Below are 6,000 nucleotides of genomic sequence, written 5' to 3'. Positions count from 1 at the left end.
ATTCTATTCTATTCTATTCTATTCTATTCTATTCTATTCTATTCTATTCTATTCTTTCATTCCCCCCCCTGGTGTGAATTTTAAAAAGAACTCTCCACTGAGCTGGTACAACCCCACAGAAGCCTGACTTGGTGAATACAAATGTTAAGCCTCCAGGGTCGGCAAGCCGAGCACAGGCTGGATTTCAGTCTTGACTTGTCTCTGGATTCATGTGGGCACCCAATGAGACAAAGGCAACGAACATAACTATAAATGTGGACAGGATGGAGTGCAAGGCTGTGTACATTTGAATTTTATTTTCACACAGGATCAATATTCACTTCTCCTACCTCACACTACACTGCCCTTTCCAAGCTCCTCACTGACTGTTTGAGGGGCGTGGACAGCAGCAGTGGCAATCAGCACCACAGAACTTTCCCTGTGAGGAGAGAGACAGGTGTGACCAGGTGGAAGGTAGGTGCAACTGAGAAGCCAGATGCTTCTAGAAAATGGGCTTCCTAGTGCTGAGGAGGCAGAGAGGAGGCATAAGGAGAGAAGGGAGAGTGCAGACGGTGCTGGGGGCTCTGGGCAGATTGGACCTGGGCAGGTGCTGCCACAGTCTCCCCTGCTGGGAAACTCCAGGACTTGCTGGAACCAGTCACTAGGGCAGAGATGAACCAGCAGCTAGATCTCTGGAGGATAGACCCAGGAGCTTGGAGCCAGCTGGGTACAAGGTTGGAGCAGCCCCGACAAAGGCCACTCCCACAGGAGTCACCTGTGTTCCAAATAGAAATCTAGAGCAGGAACAGGAACTGATTGCTGACTAACACAGGAAAAGATGAAGAACAAGAGGGAGGAGAAAGTTGGAGAGCAGGGGAGGGACCGAGGAGCTTCTTCTGGCTTTGCTGGAGGGGTTCAACACTCTGGGTTATCCCGTGAGGCCCCTGTTTTTTTGCAGCTGCCTCTGCCATTGTCAAGGACAGAGCATGTCAGAGGCTCCTCTGTATGTTTGGAATGCACCCTCCACATTCGCCCTCAGTGTTCCCTTCCTCTCTGTTGGCCATATCCTCTAGGGACCAAGTAGCTTGAAGATGTGGTTCAGGAGGCAACAGGAGATAGGGTTGGCATCCAGGGTACACTCTTACCTGCTGCCCTTGGAATACTCCACTTAGGCACCCCTTCTCCAAGTGTCCCCTTGGTATAGGGCAGAACAAGACACTTCCCCCAAATCCAGGGGCCCTCCCTGCCCTTAGCCCCTCTTCTCCATGTAGGGCAGCAGCCAGCTTAGCGGCAGGATCAGGCATCACCTTCAGATCTGGGGTCTGAAATCAGAGCAGGGGCAGAGGGCGGTTGTCAGGGACCCTGGCCCCTCTGCCAGCTGTCAGTCCCACAGTCCAGAGAGCAGCTTTGGAGGGGAGCTGGGGGTATGCACTGCTCTTCTCTGTGTGGCCCCGGGGCAGAGGAGAAAGGGTCTGAGGGGCCTGCTCTGCCCAGTACTTAGCCTAAGATCCTCCTCATAGTCATTTGCTGCACGGATTCTCCTCAGGGCCCATCATGCTCCGGAAAAGCACAGCAGTGAAAACACATCCACAGAGAACGTTAGGAAAGCTGGCACAGTGGCGTGTGCTTTCTTAAGGAGAGTGAGAAGTCACACTGTGTAAATCCCAGCTCTGTGTGGGGCACTGTTCAGGGGTGATGCTGAAATCTGAATGTCCTACAGAAGCTGGAGGCTGGGCTGGGGAGAGCGAGCGTGGAGCTAAGCCAGGAAGGCCAGAGAATGTGAGGATGAACGGGAAAGGTGGGGCGGGGTCTGCAAGGACAGACGGCAGGAGCTGGTCAGCCGAAGAAGACTCTGTGAGGAGGGAACGGCTCACCCTGCCCACGGACCCATCTCTGCCAACACGGTCAGGAGAAGGTGCGGGTCAGGACTGTGCCGACCCCTCCCAGGGGGCCTTCAAGACAGCAGGGGCAGGAGGGCAGGGGCAACAGAAGCCCCTAGAATGCTTGGTGGATTCCAGCCAGACAGCAAGTCTGAATGAGGGTCCCTCCTCTCAGCTGTGTCTGTGGACAGGTGAGGCATCCCTGGGACAGCCAGACTGAAGGGATCAGAGTGAGTGTCCCAGAGTGGAACAGCCTCAGAAACCTGAGCCAACAGAGAAGCTCAGGCCCAGAGCAGGGTGTGTCCCCTCAAATCTGGGGCTTGCAGTAGGGCTCCAGTAGGGCTCCAGTCTAGTAGAACTGATCCAGGTGTGCTCCACTCAATAGAACAAGGGACTGTGGCCTGAAGGTACATGGGTGGCAGCTGGGGACACGTGTGCCCAGGAGCAGAGATGGGAGGTAGGGAGAACCTCATAGCTCCATGCTCCCTAGGCTTCACCTTGTCCCACATCTGCTTATGGCCCCCAGAGTGCTCCCCACCAGGGCACTGACTTCAGTGTTATGCACAAGGAAGTTGTCCCCCCTTGCTCCCAGCGCTCCAGGGCCTGGGGGAGGCAGAGGCAGCACGGAGGGTGAGGAGGAGTCGAAGTGACTTCCCACCACAGTCATCTGCGAAGGCTTCCTACTGGATGGGTCCTGGAACACAGAGCAGCATTTCTGGAGGCTTCACTGGGGCCTCGGGTTGATTTCTCTCACCCTAAGACTTACTCTGAGAGAAAAATGGACAGTGCCCAAGTCACAACCCTGCACTTGAACTGAGCTCAGGGCTCCCAGCCCTGTAGGGCTCTTTTCTCTCCCACTTTGTACTTTCAGGCAGATCCCCTTCTTAGCCCTCCCTCATTTCTGAAAATCTTCACACTCCAAACCCCATACACTTGGAGTCTTTTCTCTGGAAAATATATGGAGATTGTTCCCTTTCCCACAGTGGCCACGATGGGCTCCCCAGCCTGGTATCTCCCTGTTAGAGCCCACAGTTCTGCCCCTGTCATGAGCGTTATATCAGCATCACTGGGCTTCAAGTGTCAGTCCCTGCAGGGTTCCCCAGGGCAGAGCCACAGCTGTGGTTAGGAATGTGGGTTTGGGAGTCAGGCAGCTCTTAGTTCAAAATTATCCCTACCACTTAAGCCCCCCAGGTCTGTTTCCCACCATAAAGCTGTTATAACAACATCGAGTGCCTCACATTCTAATGTGACAGGGTGTTAGTATGTGCCTGGCACATAGTAAATATTCAAAACTATGTTAAGGAGAAGAGCATTTTAACTTCGAGCCCTCCTCCCCTGGGCTGGATCTGTGCATTCTTATCTCAACCCCTACCCCGCTGTGGCCCCTCACTGTGGCTACAAGCCACTCCCGGTCCCCGGCCTTCCCCAGTGCCCATCATGCTCAGCCCCTCTCCCTGCAGTGGGGGAGAGACACAGCGAGAGGGAACACAAGCAGGGGAGAGGCAGAAGCAGGCTTCCTGCTGGGCAGGGAGCCTGATGCAGGGCTTGACCCCAGGACGCTGGGATCATGACCTGAGCTGAAGGCAGATGCTTAAAGACCGAGCTACCCAGACACCCCGCCATGGGTTCTTTATGGTGGCGTCTCTGTGGTGTCTCCAGTGGATGTCCTAACATCACTTCAGTCTCACAAAGAATATGCAGAGTTTTCTTCAACCCCTTCCTCAGACCAGCTTCCCAATTCTTCAGAAGGCCACTCCATCATCACGGCAAACATGGTCACACCAAAGTGGTTCTTGTTTAGAAGATCACCAAAGTCAGGGGCACCGGAGTGGCTCAGTGGGTTAAGCATCTGACTCTTGATCTCAGCTCAGATGAGATCAAGAGCCCCACGTTGGGCTCTATGCTAGGTATGGGGCCTACTTAAACAAACAAACAAAAATCACCAAAGTCCCATGCAAGGAGCAGGGCTCACTTCTCCATTCCTTGCCTCCTTCATCCATTACCTGGCCATGTCCCTTGTGTCTGCTTGTGTCTAGTCTCCACCCCTCCCTTTATACTGTGCAGTCACCACCATAGCCCTAGTGTTCAGTTTTTTCAATTTTGTCCACAGTTTATGGCAACCTTCTCTGCCCTCAGCCTTGCCTCACCCTGGACCCCAGGCATGTCTTCACTATGGGTCTCATGGGCCATGTTTTCCTCTAGCCTCAGACGCTTCTCATCCAGTGAGGACAAAGCCCAGCGGCTCCCCTCTGGCTTGGAGACTTTTCGAGGGGTGCTCCAGGCAGCCCTCTAGCCCTGTCCCCTTGCCGACCCCAGTCCATGCCGTAGGAACAGCTCAGGCCCATCTGCTCCAAGACCCCACTGGGAGTTTGTCATGCTTCTCATAGCCTCATCTCAAAACGAGTCTCCCTCCTAATGCAACCCTGGTTCTGCCTCCTGTGCTTCCAGCATCCCCTGCCTTCTGGAGAAGATTGAAAAATAGTAATAAGGATGATAATAGCTCCTGTCTGTTGAGTGTTTCCGTGAAAGGGGCCGTACTAAGCATTCCACATGCATTGTCTTCTGTCATCTTCTCCTTGCTCCTGTGAGGTAGACACTGTTATTTTCACTCTCATTTGAAAGATGAGGCTACTGAGGGGCACGCTCTCAAAACCATAAAAGGAGAAATGCTGGTTCAGTCTGAGGCCAGTCAGAATTCAAGCTCAATACTTCCTGTCATTCCTGGCTGTAGAATCCTTGGGTTGACCTTTCCTGAAGCCCCACAAATATCTTTCTATCCTCATTGCCCTAAGAAGTCACTTACTTTTGACCTGTAGAGCACTTGTGGGTAAAACAGTCTATAAGAGAAAATGATAAAAATTCATTTAAAGGGTTGATTGATATTTCTAAAATCTATTTAAACTGTTCATTTGTTTGAAGAAGCATCTGCTCTTTTGTACCTTTCACTCCTTCCTCTTAATAAGCCAGTCTTGTGCTCAGCCTTCATTCTGTGCAATTCAACAGGTGGTACCTGGGGACAGAGAACATATAAGGCTTCTCTCTGCCCTTGGGACATGTATGGTCTCATTTTGGAAAATGGTTCCACAGGAAGTGATTAATGACAATGTGACAATAAGCAGTCACACTTCTAGTTATCTAATGTAAGGACTGAGCGTGGTCCCTCAGGAATAGAGAGTGGGAAAGGCCCTATGTAGGAAGAAGTTTGAGCAAGAGGAGGATGTGTTTTGGTGGAGAGGGCTTTGGGGCCCTCCATGCACTGTTAACTTGTGGAATGGTGAGGTGGGAACATACAACAGCTAGAACAGAGGGATGGGTGCTGTGGGCTGAATGCTTGTGCCCCCACAAGTCATATGTTGAAATCTACCTCCAATGTGATGGGTTTAAGATGTAGTGCCTTTGGGAGATGATTAGGATTAGATGAGGTCCTAAGGGTAGAGCTCTTAAGAATGGGATCAGTCCCCTCATAAGAGTCATGAGAGAGCTTGCTTCCCCTCTCTGATCTCTGAGGATACAAGACGCCAGCAGTCTGCAACCCAGAGGCAAACCCTCACTGGAACCCAACCATGCTGGCACCCTGATCTCAGACTTGCAGCTCACAGAATGGTGAGAAATAAATTTCTGTTGTTTTTAACCAGTCCAGTTTATGGCATTTTGTTATAGCAACTCAAACAGACTAAGGCATGATCCTTGTCAAGGAAGCACAGATCTTCTTCAGTATGATAAACGACAAATCATCATACTCAAAATTTATTCTAGGTCCCAATGAATAGAATTGGCTAATCACTTTTCTATTGTCCACCTTTTATGCAGTTTAATTTTTCTTCCATATTCTGTGTGGTCTGTCCTCGTCTTTTACAGCGCTCTTGAGAACCCTGCCCAAGTGGAGAATTAAACTTATAGTGTAATAAGTTCGTTGTTTGAAAATGGTCATGGAGCCTCACTCTTGGCTGCCTGGACAAAGAGCCAGCTGGGACCGGGAACTCCCCACTTCTCCCAGCGGGAAATGTGTGATGTTTTCTGACACCAAACGTGTGGTTTTTTTCCAACACGAAATACTTGTCATTTCCCAGTTCTCTTACACCAACTGGGTGTCCAACAATTCAATCCACTTTTGACACTAATTAGAGGTAACACATATCCT

The 6,000-nt window shown here is 51.1% G+C and overlaps 1 long non-coding RNA gene across 1 annotated transcript in view; it reads left to right on the top strand.

Moving 5' to 3' along the window:
- LOC131999825 (uncharacterized) overlaps window positions 1–6,000 on the top strand; it is a 182,179-nt gene that overhangs the window by 120,990 nt on the left and 55,189 nt on the right. The gene's annotated exons all lie outside the window — the stretch shown is intronic.

This window comes from Mustela nigripes, chromosome 13 (genome assembly GCF_022355385.1).
Source record: "Mustela nigripes isolate SB6536 chromosome 13, MUSNIG.SB6536, whole genome shotgun sequence".
Classification (NCBI taxonomy): domain Eukaryota; kingdom Metazoa; phylum Chordata; class Mammalia; order Carnivora; family Mustelidae; genus Mustela; species Mustela nigripes.
The sequence above is the reverse complement of the archived record's forward strand: the minus strand, read 5'-3'. Positions and strand labels throughout refer to the sequence as shown.